The sequence below is a fragment of the Enhydra lutris genome, unplaced genomic scaffold (assembly GCF_002288905.1).
Source record: "Enhydra lutris kenyoni isolate GAN:26980312 unplaced genomic scaffold, ASM228890v2 scaffoldscaffold95, whole genome shotgun sequence".
NCBI classification, from domain to species: Eukaryota; Metazoa; Chordata; class Mammalia; order Carnivora; family Mustelidae; genus Enhydra; species Enhydra lutris.
The window spans coordinates 1,914,634-1,934,342 of NW_019154179.1; the positions used below are offsets into that span (position 1 = coordinate 1,914,634).

Consider the following 19,709-nt stretch of genomic DNA (forward strand, 5'->3'; position numbering starts at 1 on the left):
TCAACTGAATATGTACAGTGGGTTGGTAAAGTTCCTCTACAATAAACTGTTATTATCATTATAATTTTTTCATGCCTTGGAAAACAGCTAAAGCTGATGATATCTTTCTGTCTCAAAATTTTGCAGAGCAAATGATCTGAATTAGTTCTCATTTATATTGCCTGACCTGAATCCCCCGGCTAAAGCTGACCAAAACAGGAGCAGAATTTGGAAATGGGTCTGAGAGAACTAGCCCGTTTGTGGGTAGCTGTCATGTCAGCAGGGGGGTTGAGGAGCTGTGGGGCAGCAATTGGCCATAAGGATGGAGAAGTGAAAAGGTAATCTAAGAAAAGAGAAAATCTGACCCACAGAGCCCACAGAGCTCACGGAGAAGAGGTCAGAACAGGGCATACTGCCTGACCTCTCAGTGACCCTTCAGCTCCCAGAGGTCTTGGCCCTTTTCTGAGGCCCAGCTGCATTTCTGCCCATGGTCTCTCAAAGACACCTGTCTTTCCGTTTTATGTTACTACACTAAGACGGAAACATAATTATAGGTACAGGAACACAACTGGGAAGACACTCACCAAAATGGCAACACCAGTTCCATCTGGGTAGTGGGATTGCTGGTGATGTTTATCTCCTTCTTGGGTTTGTATTTAATTTAAAATTATCATTTTGTAATGAGGTTAGTTAGTTTTTTTTTTTAAGATTTTATTTATGTATTTAATTGATGGGGAGGGAGAGAGAGAGACACACACACACAGTGAGGGAGGGACTACAAGCAGGGGGAGCGGGAGAGGGAGAAGCAGGCTTCCCGATAAGCAGGGAGCCCGATGCGGGGGCTTGATTCCAGGATCCTGGGAATCTGACCTGAGCCCAAGGCAGACACTTAACAATTGAGCCAACCAGGTGCCCCAGGTTAGTTTTTTATTTTAGTGAAATACATATAACATAAACTGTTCTGTTTCAACCATGTGACAGTGAGAATTCAGTGGCATTTGCTTCATTCACCATGTTGGGCAACCATCATGGCCATCTAGCTCCAGAACATTTGCATCACTCTAGAAGGAAACCCTGTACTCATGGAGCAGCTACTCCCCATCCCACCCTCCCTCCCTAGGCTGTGGCAACTGCTAATCTGTTTTCTGTCTCTATGGATTTGCCCATTCTTGAAGGTTACAGTCTTTTTTTTTTTTTTTTTAAGTTTAACGTGAGTAAAACAATAGCAGACCCCCCTGAAGTTCTGTGGCTCCCTTGCTAACCTGCACTGGAATGCCTCTGACATTTGCAATCACTGCTGTGGAAATATCTGATCTCTTATAACACTAAATTTGTATTAGGCAATAAACTTCAAATTTCTCTAATTAAAAGTCATAAAGTGAATGAATGTTATAAATAAATTAGTTTAAGCTCTCATATGTTGTTTTTTTTTTTAAGATTTTATTTATTTGTCAGAGAGAGAGCACATGCACAAGTTGGGGGAGGGGCAGACACAGAGGGAGAAAAAGGCTCTCCGCTAAGCAGGCAGAGCTCGGTCCCAGACCCCAGGATCATGACCTTAGCCAAAGGCAGATGCTTAACCAACTGAGCCACCCAGGCACCCTTTTTTTTTTTTTTTTAAGTAGGCTCCCTGTCCAGTATGGAGCCCAGTGCAGAACTTGAACTCAAGACCCTGAGATCAAGACCTGAGCTGGGATCAAGAGTCAGAGGCTTAACCGACCAAGCCACCCAGGCACTCCAAAGCACTAATATTTCAAATGTGCACATGCCAAAGTAAGAAAAATTATTTCCTTTTTCTGGCTCTTTTTGAATGATCTTTGTCCTTACTGCCAATGTTTGTGTGGCTTTCACAGAGCGGAAGTATGATGATTAATAGGCCTAATGACATTGTCTTTTTTTCTGTGTCTGGACTTAAAAACTGTATGATAACATTCTTACTTTTATTTGGAGATTCTAAGAATTTTCTCCAGTTTAGTGGATTAAGTGAAAGGAATATTTAGGGCAACATATAAATTTCAAGAGTAAGAAAATAAAACTATTTCACAAAATTTACAAGAAGAAAAACAAACCCAAACTTCTTTTTTTAAAAAGATTTTATTTATTTATTTGACAGAGAGAGAGAGAGCACAGCAGGGTTAGTGGCAGGCAGGCAGAGGGGGAGGGAAGAGCAGGCTCTCCACTGAGTAAAGAGCCCAGTGCACAGCTGGATCCCAGGATTCCGGGATCCTGGGATCATGACCTGAGCTGAGGCAGATGCATAACCAACTGAGCAACTCAGGCACCCCTAAACAAACCAACACTTTAAAATAAAAATTAAACCAAAGAACATCATAAAGAAACATTATATGACACTAATTCTTCTACTTGGAAAGAGTATTTATAGATGTAAGTAGACACTACCACTAACTTAACTTTGAAATACGGTCTTCATGCTAGAAACTCTCAAAATTCTGATTAGCTACATAAAGATGCAGTACACAATTACTGGTTTTGAAAAAAGACTCAATAGCTTTGCACATTCATTTGTAATGACAAATCAGAAAAATGCTGATTTATTTTAAAACAATCCAGCTTTAAAAAAACATTTATAAATGAAACTAGTACCTCCCTCATGATTGTATGAGGAGTAAATGAGATGGAGTGAAATTTGATGCTCAACGAATACGTTTTTTTAAAGTGAAATTTACCCTCTTTGCAAGTCATTTCCCCACATTCTGTATAGCACTCAATACAGTTGACCCTTGAACAAGATGGAGGTTTGAAAACCCGCATATAACATTTGGCTCCCTCAAAACCTTAACTGCTAATAGCCTAATGTTGACCAGAAGCCTTACCAATAACATAGTCAATTAATACATATTTTGTATATGTATTAATATTGCTTTCTTACAATAAAGTCAGCTAGAGAAAAAAGTTATTAAGAAAATGATAAGGAAGGGGCGCCTGGGTGGCTCAGTGGGTTAAGCCTCTGCCTTCAGCTCAGGTCATGATCTCAGAGACCTGGGATCGAGCCCCACATCGGGCTCCCTGCTCAGCAGGGAACCTGATCCCTATCTCTCTCTCTCTGCCTGTTTCTCTGCCTACTATGTGATCTCTGTCTGTCAAATAAATAAATAAAATATTTAAAAGAAAATGATAAGGAAGAAAAAACACAATACTGTATTGTATTCACTGAAAAACATCTACACATTAGTGGACCCATGCTGTTCAAACCCATGTTGTCCAAGCAACTGAACAATACTCCTCGGTGAACACGTGTGAGTTAATTATATAAAACATGCCAGGAAAGTATGTAGTAATATACAATGTGTCATATAATTGAATTCTTTATGATAATACATTCTGCAATTAGGAATGATTCTGAAGTGTAAAAGAAAAATTGCTGATTGTCTATCAAAAAATATATTCTTTCACTTGTTTTTTTTTAAGTTTTTATTGTGCTAAAATATGCATAACATAAAATTTACTATTTTAATCATTTTCAAAATTCCATCTTTTTAAAAAGATTTTATTTATTTATCTTATAGAAGGAGAGAGAGAGAAAACACAAGCAAGGGAGCAGTGGAGATGGAGGGAGAAACAGGCTCCCCGCTGAGCAGGGATCCCAATATAGAGGCTGATTTCAAGAACCTGGGATCGTGACCAGAGCCAAAGGCAGACATTTAACTGACTGAGCCACACAGGTGCCCCTATTTTAATCATTTTTAAGTGTATAATTCAAGGGCATTAAGTACACTCACAATTTTGTGCAGTCATCAATACTATCCATGTCCAGAACTTTCTCATCAACCCAGACAGGAACTGTGAACTCCATTCCCTCCTCCCCCAGCCCCTGGTAACCTCTATTCCGCTTACTGTCTTTAAGAATTTAAGAATATACCTATTCTAGGTATATTCTCGTGTAAGCAGAATCAACCTTTTATTTGCTTTTAACTAGAGGGGGATAAAATAACCACTGTCTTCAACTTTGACTCCACTTCCCTACCCAATGAATTGCCAAATCCTGTAGATCCTATCTCCAGCATGTCTTCTGAATTTATTTCCTCCTTTCCATTCCTGCCGCCACTGTCCTAGTTCCAAACTTGCTTGTTTCTTCCCACACCATTATAAAACCCTCCTCCCCAGGCCCACTTCCTTCAGTTTCCTCCCTCGGTCCTTTTCAATTTCCTGGAAGTGAGTTTCCTTAAGAATGAAACCAAGAGCTAAGGATATATATATCTTTGGGTCCCTAGCATTTTATAGTGTGTCCAGTAGATGGCTGGTTCTCAACAAATGTTATTAAATCAAATGAAGCCAAGTTGAGTAAACTAATTGCCCTTGAGGAGATGACAGCCTAGCAGGGAAAACCAGAACATAAAAAACTTAAATCCAATGGGATTATCCAAAATTAAAGTCTGGTGCAAACAACACTGGAACAGATAAGGGATTGATTAATTCCACTTACAAAGATGGACAACCAGAAAGCCTCAAAGAAGAAAGGATATTTTAGCTGCAACTAGAAGGATATCATAGAACACACTTTTGTATTAAGGATTATTCACACTCAGCTGCATCCTCAGTAGAATGCAAACTCTTTGAGGATTTTATAGATCTTTGTGTTAATTACAAATGCAATTACTTATAACTTTAAAGCTTTGAGGATTTTTGTTTACTGTCTCCCTCCTAGAGGGTAAACTACATAAGAGTGAAGAATGTGTCTTAGGCACTACTGTCATCCCAGTGCTTGGCACATAGTAAGTGTTTAGTCAATATTTACTGAATAAATAAATGAATTTTGCAAGCCTCACAGAAACTAACTAGTGCCTTTTGTAACCTCATCTTCAGTTGGAGGCCTTTCTGATGCTCAAAAGATAAAATTAAATTGCTTTGATCCTCCAATTTCACACATTGTAGGAGTTTACAATCTCCCCTGAGTTTCTGAGATTGAGGCAGGACTGGAACTCCTCCTTCTCTTGGCTGTCTCTGTCGCCCACGTTCTGGCTTCCTCATGTGCAACACCACCAGACTGGCTGGTGCTAACTTACACCTCTTCCCCTTTTTCAGTTTATCACAACTCAAAAATCACTCACAGAGTATTAAGGATACTGGAGTTAAGGAAGAGAGAATGGGGAGTTATAGTTGAATGGGTACAGAGTTATCCATTGGGATAATGGGATATCCAGGGAGATAATGGAAGAGTTCAGCAGATGGATAGTGGTGAGGGCTGCACATGTCCCAGTATTAGCTGTTTCAATAGAAGGGATTCTAGAACCACATGATAAAATAATAACATTTTCTTTCTTTAAAAATCATATTGAAGTATAATTTACATACAGTGTTATGCTAGTTTCATGTATACAACATAGTAATACAGAATTCTATACATTACTCAATGCTCACCATCTGTTACCATATAAATAATAACATTTTCCTAACTTGGTTACATAGTATGTATTACTTTGAATTTTTTAATTTCTTTTTATTGATATTTTACTTGCTGTTTTGTTTCTTCTGTTGATATTCTTTTGTTATTACCAGCAATATTTTATTTTAAAATCAACTTCAATGAGATATAATTGCATGCAATAAAATTCAGATTTGTTGCTTTTTTTTTAAAAAGATTTTATTTATGGGGCGCCTGGGTGGCTCAGTGGGTTAAGCCTCTGCCTTCGGCTCAGGTCATGATCTCAGGATCCTGGGATGGAGCCCCACATCGGGCTCTCTGCTCAGCGGGGAGCCTGCTCCCCCACTCTCTGCCTGCCTCTCTGCCTACTTGTGATCTCTCTCTGTCAAATAAATAAATAAAATCTTTATTTTTATTTTTTTAAAAGATTTTATTTATTTATTTGACAGAGAGAGATCACAAGTAGGCAGAGAGGCAGGCAGAGAGAGACAGGGGAAGCAGGCTCCCCGCTGAGCAGAGAGCCCGATGTGGGGCTCCATCCCAGGATCCTGAGATCATGATCTGAGCCGAAGGCAGAGGCTTTAACCCTCTGAGCTACACAAGCACTCCCAGGTTTGTGACTTTTGACAATAGTATACATCTGCCTAACTACCAACCCAGTGAACACAGATCATTTCCATCCTTCCAGAAAGTTTCCTTGTGCCCCTTAGCTAAAGAGTTTCTAAATTCAAAGAAGTATACCTTTGCTGTGTAATACTTTGAATTTAGAAACTCTCTAGCTGAAGAGAAAAGAGCCCAAAGATTTCTTACCAAGAGTTTTTGCCGTATCTTCAGCAATTCCTAAGCTTTCACTCTCCAGAGAACATCCTGCCTGGAAGATTTGGCGAGTGTCTGACCCATCTATCTTTGTGTCACATGGTTGACTTGCTGCAACAGGTGGGAAAATTATCTAACATACTCCAGTGGCAAAAACAAAGAACAACAAAACAAAACAAAACAAAAAAACCCACATCGAAAAAACCAAAGCAAAAAAGAAGGAAGAAGGGCGGGAGAGAAGGAGAGAGTAGAAATAACAAAACAAAACAAAAAACATGGCTTAGAAAGGACAATGCAAATTGGTTATTAATAACACACCCAAATACTTTCTTCTAAAACCTAACTCCAATGAAATATCATAAATTCTGCAATTATTACTATTTTAGTATTGAACTTTTTGTTTCCTGTAAGCAAGAATATATATGTCCAAGAATCAATATCACCAGGATAATATAATATAAAATGTTGTCTGTAACTTCATGTAATATTCATGAATTCATGAATGTGATATTCATATTCACTTCGTGTAGTGAAAATTTAAACTAAGTTACCATTATCATGATAGTCTTAATGAAAATTACTTTGACAAAGAATTTCTCTGTTAGAATCATAGAAAACTCAATGGCATTCTTAAAGTGTCCAATTGGGACCAACCTTTTAGCCACACATAAAGGATTAATCTGTATATCCAAATTGATGCTTTGAGTGGAAATATTTCAGATAAATATAGATTGAGATCTAAATACAACTCTGTATCAATCTATCGATCCATATCTTATATATGCACATATGTGTAGTATATGTTATCAGTGTCCTGCCTATTTTCCCTCACACTTAACATTTCAGCACATACTCACTGTGCTTCCAGCTGCCAGAAATTGCAGCTCTTTGCCTGAGAATTTACTCTCAACCCTAGAATCTCCTTTTTGTTGGGGCCCCACATCAGAAGTCCTGGGGAATTAATACCACCGCCTCCTCCCAGCAGCTCTCCAACAATATAGACAGTTGCTATTTACATATTCAGCTCCTCTCAGGTGTGATGTCTCAGGTGCATGATCTACTTTGGCTCCCAGAATTTCCCCAGTGAGATATGGTTTCAGTTGCCCACAGTGGTCATTTGCTTGCTTGAGAAGGCAGATTTTACTGACTGTTTTCCCTTCCTTGTTTCACTTCCCTACCCTCCAACCAGTGGTTTCCTCTCTTCCTACATAAACCTGTCATACTCAAATCCTTGTCTCCGGATCTGCTCTGGTAAACCAGAGATGATACGCTGTGATGTCATTTATTTATTATATGTATATGTATGCATAGAAGACAATGTGAAAGATTGTGTACTAGGGGAAAGGAAGTAGGATATTGATTTCCTTCTTTTTTGCTTATCTCCATTCTCTAATTTTCCTTTAATGATCACATTATTTATATCATTTATTTTTTATTGAGATAAAATTCACACAACATAAAATTTATTATTTTAACGATTTGAAAATATACATTGCAGGATTTTTCATTGATTCACAATGTTGTGCAATCAGTGCCACGATCTGTGTTCAGAACAATTCCGTCACCCCAAGGGAAACCCTACAGTTTCCGAGTCTCTTCCCCAATCCCTTGGGAATCACTAATCTACTTTCTCTATGGATTTGCCTATTCTGGGTATTTCATATAAATGGAATCATACTACATGTGACTTACTGTGTCTGACTTCTTTCACTTAACATGTTTTCAAGGCTCATCCATTTAGCAGTTGAATATGTAGGTTGTTTCTACTTTTGGGCTATTATTAGTAACGCTGCTGTGAACATTCATGTATAAGTTTTTGTGTCTATACATGTTTTCAATTCTCTGGGTAGATACCTAACAGTGGAATTGCTGGGTCATATGGTAACTCTATATTTAACTTTTTTGAGGAACTGCCAAGTGCTTACCCTCAGTGGCTACATCATTTTACATTCCCACTAACAATGTATGAGGGTTCCAATTTCTTCACATCCTCCCAACACACATTATTTTCCTTTAAAAATTATAGCCATTTTAGTGGGTGTGATGTGATAGCTCATTGTGGTTTTCATTTGTACTTCCCTAATGATTAATAATATTAACCATCTCTTTATGTGTTTATTGCCTGTTTGTGTTTCTTCTTGAAAGAAATGTCTGTTGAAATACCTTGCCTAGGGGTGCCTAGGTGGCTCAGTCGGTTGGGTGGCTGCCTTTGGCTCAGGTCATGATCCTAGGGACTTGGGATCAAGCCCCACATTGGGCTCCCTGCTCAGTGGAGAGACTGCTTTCCCTCTCCCTCTGCCTGCCACTCTGCCTGCTTGTGTTCTCTGTCAAATAAATAAATAAAATATTTTTTAAAAAAAGAAATACTTTGCCTAGTTTTAACTGGGTTGTTTATCTTTTTGTTGGGGAGTTGTAAGAGTTCTTTATATATTCTGAATACTAGACCCTTCAGCTATATGACTGGCAAATATTTTCTCCCATTCTGTGCATCCTTTCACTCTCCTTAGAGTATCTTTTGACGCACAAGTGTTTAATTTTGATGAAGTCCATTTACTTGTTCCTTTGATGTTATATTCAAGAAACTGCTCAATAACCATTGCTTTTTTTATCATTTAAAAAAGTATTTTACACATCTAGTTCTTAGATACTGGCTTCTAATATAAATTGTCAATATTGAGAACCAAGTTTCCTTGGAGAAATAGCGTTATACTAAGAAATGCAGACAATGAGCCTGAAGCATCTTGTAGTGCCAGAAAGTAAGAAAAGTGCTTAAAAATAAATAAATAAATAAATAAATCCCTACATTGATGTGAGTATGTCAAAGGGACAGAAGAGTAAATGGAAAGAGCTTTCAAATAGTCAAAACTGAAGTAATCTGAATAACAAAATATAGTATAGGATTATAACATATAGTATAACATACATATTCATGAGTCCATATTATATAAATAAATGATTGATTAAATTAATGGGGGAAAAGAGACAAATCTCCCATGCAGAAGAATTCCAAATAAGAATACAGTATGGAAAGGGAGGAATCATAGAGTAACTTGACACTGGAGAAACATGAGAAACACTGTTCCAGCCAGGGGATAAAGGCAAATATGAATAGTAATAAATAACGTTGATAGTATGTATTCTGATGATGTGATGAAAATGGTATTTTGACTCTGTGATCTTCCTCCTACAAATCCATATCCCTATCTAACCATGGGAAAAATATCAGACAAATTCCAACAGAAGGACATCCTATAATACATATCCAGAATTCCTCAAAAATGTCAGTCATAAAAACAAAACAAAACAAAACCGAAACAACAAGGAAAATCTGATGAACTGTCACAGCCAAGAAGAGCCAAGTTTCCCTGGTATAACAATGAAGTGTAATGTAGTATCCCAGGTAGAATCCTGGAAAGAAAAGGACATTATAGAAAAACTAAGGAAATCTGAATAAACTATATACTTCATTCAATAATAATGTATCACTACTAGTTTATTAATTGTAACAAACATCATATTTATAGAAAGTGTTAATAATAGGGAGGATTGTGTGCAGGGAATATGTGGAAATTCTCTGTACCATCTGCTTAATTTTCCAGTAAATGTAAAACTGTTCTAAAAATTAAAATCTAGGGGCACCTGGGTGGCTCAGTGGGTTAAGCCTCTGCCTTCGGCCCAGGTCATGATCTCAGGATCCTAGGATCGAGCCCCGCATTGGGCTCTCTGCTCAGCAGGGCACCTGCTTCCCCCTCTCTCTCTGCCTGCTTCTCTGCCTACTTGGGATCTTTCTCTCTGTCAAAATAATTAATTAATTAAAATTAAAATCTATAAAGACTACTATTTATAACAGCATCAGAAATATGAAACCATTAGGCTTAAATTTGACAAAATGTGTGAAAGACCTATACAATGATAACTATAAGACATTGTTTATTAACATTTTGAAGTTTTGAAATTTTAAAAAGAACCTTTAAAAACGAGAAATGGAGGGGCAGGGAGTGGGGTATGCTGGGCTGGTGGGGAAGCCGTGTCTTGTGTGAGCAGGTCTCCTCTGGCTTGTGTTGTGCTGAAGGAATAGCCCTAGGTCTGGGGGAGAGAGTCTCTGCGCGTGAGACCTGCCTTCCCAAGCCCAGGCCCCTCCCAGTTCCCTTAGCACTAGCTGCTTCCTGGTCCTGGTGGAAACCATGGCTGAAGAAAACCTTAGGTTCAGTCGTTCCTGAAGGCTGGCAGGGATGGGTCCAAAACTAGGAACTGCCTCTTCTCCCACAGACTGTTCATGGTACTCTGGTTCAAGGGCGTTACCTTCAATGTCACCACTGTTGACACCAAGACAGTAGAGAAGCTGTGCCCAGGAGGGCAGCTCCCATTCCTGCTGTACAGCGCCAAAGTGCACACAGACACCAAGAAGATGGAGAAGTTTCTGGAGGCAGTGCTGTGCCCTCCCAGGTACCCCAAGCTGGCAGCTCTGAATCCTGAATCCAACGTGGTTGGGCTGGACATACTCGCCAAATTTTCTGCTTACATCAAGAATTCAAACTCGGCACTCAATGATAATTGAAAGGAGGGGCTCCTGAAAGCCCTGAAAGTTTTAGACAATTCCTTGACATCCTTCCCTCCCAGAAGAAGTAGATGAGACCAGTGCTGAGGATGAGGGCATCTCTCATGGGAAGTTTCTGGATGGCAGTGAGCTTACTCTGGCTAACAGCAACCTGTTGCCAAAGCTCCACATTGTACAGTTGGTATGTAAGAAGTACAGGGGATTCTCCATTCCAGAGGTGTTCTGCCATACTTGTGAATTTCCCAGGCTCTGGAAGAGTCCAGATGATGAGGAGATCGGGCTGACTTAGGAGCAAGTGGCCAAGGCCCTCAAATAAGCCCCTCCTGAGGCTCCATCTCCCCTTTCTATTTTCTTCAGAAAGGTGCCAGTTGGTTTCCATGGGCTATCCAAGGGACACACTCCAAAATGGTCAGTGGGCAGAGAATCCTGGAGCACTTTGTGCAGGGCTGGCAGGGGCCCTGAGGGGAAAGATGGGAAATCTAGGTAAGATTTTATTGTGGGTGGTGCTGGTAAAGCAATGTATTTCAGTAATAAAATGCAGAGTGAAAAAAATAAAAAATAAAAACAAGAAATGGAGAGATATGCTGAGAAAAGCAAAACAATGCTTTATGTTTATTTTAAGCAGTTTCAAAGTAATCAAATTTTAGCTAAGACATAAAAATTGTTTTTCAAGCATCAAAATGAAATGGTGGGAGGTAAAGAGAATATTGATCTACATATAATTACTTGCTATTTGTGGGTTATTTATTCAATAAAGATGATTTTTAAAGCTTCTCTGAAAAGCTATTAAAAATAGAAACAATAGATTGTGATTATTTTATCTTCCCAAGATGCTAGTATAATACTTTTGGGGACCTACCAAAAAGTAATGCCAATGGAGTGTTTGTCATGATCTCAGGGTTGCGAATTTGAGCCCCACACTGGGTGTAGAGATTACTTAAACAAACAAATAAATAAATCTAAAAACAATGAATTAACTATCAACAAAATAAAATCCAGGACCAGATGGATTCACAGGTGAATTCTACCAAACATTTCTCTTCAAACTATTCCAAAAAATAGAAGAGGAAGGAAAACTTCCAAATACATTCTACAAGGCCAGAATAGCCTTCATACCAAAACCAGATGAAGACACCACAAAAAGAAAAGAAAGAAAAGAAAACTATAGGCCAATATCCCTGATGAACATAGATGCAAAAGTCCTTAACAAAATACTAGAAAATTGCATTCAACCGCGCATTAAAAGAATCATTCACCGTGATCAATTGGGAATTATACCAGGGATGCAAGAACAGTTCAGTATTCACAAATCAGTCAACATAATACATCATCTCAATAGATACAGAAAAGGCATTTGACAAAATTCAACATCCATTCACGATAAGAATTCTCAACAAAGTGAATGTAGAGGGAATATACCTCAACATAATAAACGTCATATATGAAAAATCCATAGTTAACATCATACTTAATGGTGAAAACCTGAGACCTTTTCCTCTAAGATCAGGAACAAGATAAACATATCTGTTCTCACCACTTTTACTCACCATAGTACTGGAAGTCCTAGCCACAGCAATCAGACAAGAAGAAGAAATAAGAGCCATCCATACTGGTAAGGAAAAAGTTAAAATGTTACTATTTGCAGATGAGATGATACTATACATAAAAAACTCTAACAACTCATCAGAAAACAGAGGTAACAAATGAATTCAGTAAAGCTCCAGATATAAAAGTAATACCCAGGAATCAGTAGCGTTTACGTATACTAATAATTTAAAGCAACAGAAAGAGAAATTAAGAAAACAATGCCATTTACAATTTCACCAAAAGAATAAAATACCTAGGAATAAACTTAACCAAGGAGGTGAGAGATCTGTATTTTGAAAACTATAAAATATTGATAAGAGAAATAATGACACAAAAAAATGGAAAGATATTCCATGTTCATGGCTTGGAAGAAGTAATATTTTTAAAATGTCGACACTACCCAAAGCATTCTACGGATTCAATGCAATCCTTATCAAAATACCAACAGCATTTTTCACAGAACTGTTATGCCCGAGTTTTCGTGTCCGAGAGACCACCAAGGAGCCAAGCAGCGATGCAATCACACGAGGGTTTATTTGACAAGCTTAAGCTTGGGCCCAAGTATACCTGACAGCGGAGTAGGGACTTGGACCCTGAGCCAGATTACAGTCAGAGTTTTTAAAGGCAGAGTAGGGGTGGACTCGGCGGTGGGTGAGGAAAAAGGGGGTTATGGATGATGTAAGTCTCTAAGGAATTTTGGAAGCGAGGTCTCTAGGACCTTGAGGGGCTAGCTCTTGTCTGAGGAAAAGGTTATTCATTACCAATAATAAAAATCTTCTTGTGAGACCCTTTAGATGTAGATCAGTGGGTCATATACTTGGGAATGATTCTCGACACTATCTTGGAGGTTTAGAGATAAAGTTTCCTAAAGGAATTGTTAAAGTAGACTTACAGGATTCTGGTCGGACCTGTTGGGGTAGGGGGTCAGTCAGGCTAGGATTGTCCTTAGCAAAATCTCAAGGTGAGGGTGGTTAAGTCCCCAGGGGAGAGCCACTCTGTCTGTTTCAAGGGCTTGTCAATAGGTGAGGAATTTTAATGATTTTCTTCTCCCTCTGTTTCCCACATCAGCTAAACTTGAGGTGGGATGGCCTTACTTTTCTCGGCCTCCACAAGAACTAGAACAAATAATACTAAAATTTGTATGGGACCACAAAAGACTCTGAATAATCAAAGCAATTATGAGAAAGAAGAACAAAGCCAGAGGTATCACAATTCCATATTTCAAGATATACTACAAAGTTGTAATAATCAAAACGGTATGGTACTGACACAAAAAAATAGACACATAGGTCAACAGAATAAATTGAGCCCAGAAATAACCTATACTTACTGGTTAATTAATCTATGACAAAGGAGGCAAGAATATTTAATGAGGAAAAGGCAGTCTATTCAATAAGTGGTGGGGGAAAACTGGAAAGCTACATGCAAAAAAATAAAACTGGGCCAATTTCTCACACCAAAATACACAAAATACAAAAAAAAAAATTCTCAAACTATAGGCCTAACTGTGGGACCTGAAACCATAAAATTCCTAGGAAAACATATAGGCAACTAAAGAGATATTTTTCTAGACATGTGTCCTAAGGCAAGGGAAACAAAAGCAAAATTAAGCTGTTGGGACTACCTCAAAATAAAAAGCTTTTGTACAATGAAGGAAACTATCAACAAAACAAAAAGACAACCTACTGAATGGGAGAAGATATTTGCAAATGGCACATCCAATAAGGGGTTAATATCAGTATATAAAGAATTTATACAACTCAACAACAAAAAGCCGAATATTCCAATTAAAAAATGGACAGAAGGGGCTCCTGGGTGGCTCAGTGGGTTAAAGCCTCTGCCTTTGGCTCAGGTCATGATCAGTGGGTTAAAGCCTCTGTCTTCAGTGCAGGTCATGATCCCAGGGTCCTGGGATCGAGCCCTGCATCGGGCTCTCTGCTCAGTGGGAAGTCTGCTTCCTCCTCTCTCTCTGCCCTCCTCTCTGCCTACTTGTGATCTCTGTCTGTCAAATAAATAAATAAAATATTTCTCAGTCATAATAAGAATGAAATTTTGCCATTTGCAACAACACAGATAGACAAAGAGGGCATAATGCTTAGTGAAATAAGCCAGGGAAAGACAAATACTATATGATTTTCCTCATATGTGAAATTTAAGAAACAAAGCAAAACAAGAGACAAATAGAATCTTAAATACAGAAAACAAACTGGTTGTTGCCAGAGAAGAGTTGGGTGGGGGATGGGTGAAGTAGGTGAAGGGGATTACAAGTACATTTATCGTGATAAGCACTGAGTAGTGTATAGAATTGCTGAATTGCTGTATTGTATACCTGAAACTAATATAACACTGAACATTAATTATACTTCAGTTAAAAAGTGTAGAACCCAAGTAGTAATTTCTCTGACTTTAGCCATAGAAACATTTTTCTAGATATGTTTCCTCAGGCAAGGGAAACAAAAGCAAAAATAAACAAGTGGAACTACATCAAAATAAAAAACTTTTGCACAGTGAAGGAAACTATCAACAAAACAAAAGGCAACGTACTGAATGGAAGAAGATATCTGCAAATGATATATTTGATAAGAGGCTAATATCTAAAATATATAAAGAATTTACACAATTCAACATGAAAAAAACCTCAAACAATCCAATTTTAAAAATAGGCAGAAGACCTGACTAGACATTTTGCCAAAGAAGACGTATAGATGGCCAACAGACACAGCAGTGTCATTAGGAAAATGCAAATCAAAACCACAATGAGATACCCCTCACATTATCAGAATAGCTAAAATCAAAAAGACAAAAAAATAACAAATGCTGGCAAAGATGCAGAGGAAAAGGAACCCTTGTGCACTGTTGGTGGGAATGTAAATTGGTACAGCCACTGTAGAGACCATATGGAGATCCCTCAAAAAATTAAATAGAAGAAACACCATATGATCCAATAATTTCACTATTGGTTATAATTCAAAGAAAATGAAAACACTAATTTGAAAAGATTTTTGCACCCCTATGTTTATTGTAGCATTATTACCAATAGCCAAGATGTGGAAGCAACTTAAGTGTCCATTGATAGATGAATGGAGAAAAAAGATTGGTATGCATATACAATGGAATATTACACAGCCATAAAAAGAATGAAAGCTTGCCATCTGGGACAGCATGGACAGACATAGAGAGTATTATGCTAACCAAAATAAGTCAGACTGAGAAAATAAGTACCATATGATTTCACTCATATGTGGAATATAAAAAGAGCAAAACAAATGAAAAAACAAACAAATGGAAAACAGAATTAAACCTAAAATTCAGAGAACAAATGGTTGCCAGAGAGATGAGGTTTGGGCATAGGCAAAATGGATGAAGTGAAAAGGAGTGGGAGATACAAGCTTCCAGTTATAGGATGAATAAGCCACAGGAATAAATGGCACATGTCGTTAGTGATATTTTAATAGCATCATGTAGGAGATGGCAGCTACACTTGTGGTGAGCATAGCATAACATATAGAGAAGTTGAATCACTATATTGTACATTGGGTGTCAACTATATTCAAATTAAAAATTTTTTAATATTTTATTTATTCATTTGAGACAGAAATACAGAGAATGTAGAGAGACAGTATGAGCAGGGGGAGCAGGAGAGGGAGAGGGAGAAGCAGACTTCTTGCTGAGTCAGGAACCAGACATGGGGCTTGATCCCAGGACCCTGGGTTCATGACCTGAGCAAAACACAGACACTTAACCATCTGAGCCACCCAGAGGTGCCTCAAATTAAAAATTTTTAATAAAATAAAATTCTCCCAAAATGAAAAAAGAGAATCTTGAAAATAGCAAGAGAAGCAAATCATCATGTACATGTAATCCTCAATAATATCAATGGCTGATTCTCATCAGAAACCATGGAAACCAGAAGGCAGTGGGATGATGTATTCATAGTGATAAGATTTTAAAAAATTGTCTACTGCTGGGCAGTTTTCCAATGCAGTTATATAATTTTACACTCCCACCATCAGTTTATTAGAGTTGTGGTTTCTCCACGACCTTGACATCCTGACATATTGTCAGTCCTTTTCATTTTTGTCAGCTATTTTACTTCATGTATAATGGTATCCCATTGTAAATTTAATGTGCATTTTCTTGTTGGTGCTGAGCATCTTTTCATGTGCTTATTTGATCCACAGATCTTCTTTGGTGACGTGTCTTCACATCTTTTGCCTAATTTGTCAATAGTTTTCTTATTATTTAGTTTTGAGTGTTCTTTATGTATATGGTATACAAGTCCATTATCACAAGTGTGATATATAATATATTGTTCCTATCTTTTTTTTAATTGAGGTATAATTGACATATAACATTAGTTTCAGGTATATAATATAATGATTCAATATTTCTATATATTGCAAAATGATCACCACAATAAGTCTATTATCTGTCACCATACAGTGTTACAAATTTTTTCATGTGATGAGAACTTTTAAGATCTACTTTCCTAGCAACTTTTAAATATGCAAAACAGTATTATTAACTATAGTCACCATGCTGTACATTACATCCCCATGGCTTATTTATTTTATAACTATAAGTTTGTACATTTGACCACCTTCGCCCATTTCACCTATCCTCTACCTCCTTCTCTGGCAACCACCAATCTGTTCACTGTATCTATGAACTTGGATTTTGTTTTGTTTTGTTTGGGGGGGAGTGTTTTGGGGATGTTTTAGTTTTTATTCTGGATGTCACGTGTAAGTGAGATCATGCAGTATTTGTCCTTCTCTGCCCGACTTATTTCACTTAGCATAATGCCCTCAACATCCATCCATGCTGTCACAAATGGCAGGATTTCTTTTCTTTTTTTTTTTTTTTGTGGCTGTTCTATTGCATATAATAATGTTCTATTGCACGTGTTAGCACATCTTCTTTATCCATTGATCCATCAGTGGACAATTAGGTTGTTTCCATATCTTGGTTATTGTAAATAATGCTTCAATGAGCATGAAGATGCAGATATTTTTTTAAGTTAGTGTTCTCATTTTCTTCAGATAAATAGCCAGAAATGGAATTGGTGGATTATATGGTAGTTCTTCTAATTCTTTGAGGAACATCTATACTGTTTTCCACAGTGGCTGTATTAATTTACATTCCCACCAATGGTGCATGAGGGTTTCTTTCTCTTTACATCCTTTGCACTTGATATTTCTTGTCTTTTTGATAATAGCCATTCTAGCAGATGTGAGGTGATATCTCATTGTAGTTTTGGTTTGCATTTTCCTGATGATTAATGAAGTCAAGCACCTTTTCATGTACATTTTGGCCATCTGTATGTCTTCTTTGGGAAAATGTCTATTCAGGTCCTCTGCCCATTTTTAACTGGATTACTTGCCTTTTTGTTGTTGAGTTGTATAAGTTCTTTTATTTGTTCAGATCTGAGTGGGAAAGACTCACTTCTGTGTTTCTCCTTTACTGTCTACCCAGTCACAACACTTCTGACACTAGATGTGGTTTTACCCCCCAAACCAAGCAATTCCATGGCACCAGCTGAGTGTTCTAAAATTTAAAACAATTCTGATACTATCTACATAGAGATAGCATCAGATCCCACAGGTTAAGGGCCTATAAGACTGTCCCACCCAGCCCCCTACTAAAGATGCCAACATCAAACCTGGGTTTTAACCCATTTTTTGACTGATCAGCTATAAATCAGAGGTTACTGTGAGCCTTTCCTCAGGTTCAGTTACGTTGCTAAAGCAGTTCACAGAACTTAGGAAAAACAGTTTGCTTACCGTTTACCAATTTATTATAAAAGGATAGGATAAAGGATACAGATGAACATCCAAGTGAAAGAGAAGTGCAGGGCAAGGTATATGAGAAGGGGCATGGAGCTTCCATGCCTTCTGTAAGTATGCTACTCTTCTTGCACCTCTATATGCTCACCAACCTGGAGGCCCTCCAAACCCCACTGGAATTTTTATAGAGGCTTCGTCACATAGGCATGATCAATCTTTAACCCCATTTCCAGCCCCTCCCCTCTCCCTGGAGAATGAGGAGCAGAGCTGAAAATTCCAAGCTCTTTATCATGGCTTGGACTTTCTGGTGACCAGCCCCCATTCAGGAGCATACCAAGTCACCTCATTAGAACAAAAGACACTGCTATCTCCCAGAAAATCCAAAAGAAACATAGAGACCATCCAAAACGTTCTATTATCCTTATATTTAACTGTTGTGGCTTGCTGAATCAAAGCAGCTGAACTTGATACAAGTTCAATGTCATTTCCTTCAATATTTAACTCATCTTTCTGGGCCTAAACTACTGAACAAGGAACGCCTGGCCTCATCCAAACCCTGCAGATGTATTTTTCATCCAAGAATTTTTGGATTTCAATAAGAGAACCATTCTCCTGAATAACAATGTTGATGGGGGAAGTAAGCATTCACAGACCTCATCTTGTACTGGAAGCCCAACCCTTGACTGTGTTCTGTACATATCTACAAGTGGTGTGAACAGTAATGAGTTCCTCCCACTTCTCTACCACTTGCCACTTGTCAACTCTTTTTTTCCCAGAAGACTGAGTTCTACATTGATGTGATTGAAGATCCTTCACAGGGTTCCTCTGGGCCTCTTCACAGTAATAGTGCATCCTTTCACAGTGAGGTCAACATTTTCTGGAATGTCAACTGTCTGATTGCAGAGAATGGTCTTCATTCTCACAGTAGATGTGGCAAAGCCCACTAATTTTCTTTAACAGCAAGGTGAAGTCAACAGAAGACTTCCTGCCATTCCCCCTCAATTCCAATCAGCAACATCCCAATACACAGCCAACCTCTGAGCCCAAAATACTCCCCAAATTCATCATGAAATCTGGCTGCAATCTAGTTCACAAGTCCCTCTGGCTCCAGACATCACCAGCTGGTGTCCTAAGGTCATCCACACCACCACACCATTCCTTTTGTGTTCATTGTACATTTCTGTTCCATTTTCTCTGGAACGTTGTGTGTTGCTTCTCTCTATGCTCACTTCCCCTGTCCACCTTCCTCCATTCGTTTACTTCTTCACTATTGTTTCTGGTTTCACAACTTCTATGAGGTTTGATCTTCAAAGTCATCAAGGATTTCCCAATATCAAAACCCAATGGCTTCTTTTAAATTCAGTTTCTATGTTCATCCTCAGACGTAAACTTTGTTGTTGGTTTAGTAGTATCTTTCCAGACTTCTTAAAATGCACTTGTAAAGATGTGCATATAAAAATGCAGAGTATATCTTGTGACTTTTCTTAAAAACTTCATTGAGATTAAGCTGTTCCTATTGCTTTGTAACTTGCTTTTTCACTTAGAAAAACATGTCCTAGAGATTCCTCCATGCCACACATTCAGCTTCATCTTATCTTTTTTA

General features: G+C 38.1%; 2 pseudogenes; one reads left to right on the top strand and one right to left on the bottom strand.

The window, feature by feature from the left end:
• The first annotated feature begins 213 nt into the window (after nucleotides 1–213).
• LOC111139094 lies at nucleotides 214–11,025 on the top strand (annotated as a pseudogene).
• A 7,369-nt stretch (nucleotides 11,026–18,394) lies between these two features.
• On the bottom strand, nucleotides 18,395–19,023 carry LOC111139095 (annotated as a pseudogene).
• Between the last annotated feature and the right edge of the window lie 686 nt (nucleotides 19,024–19,709).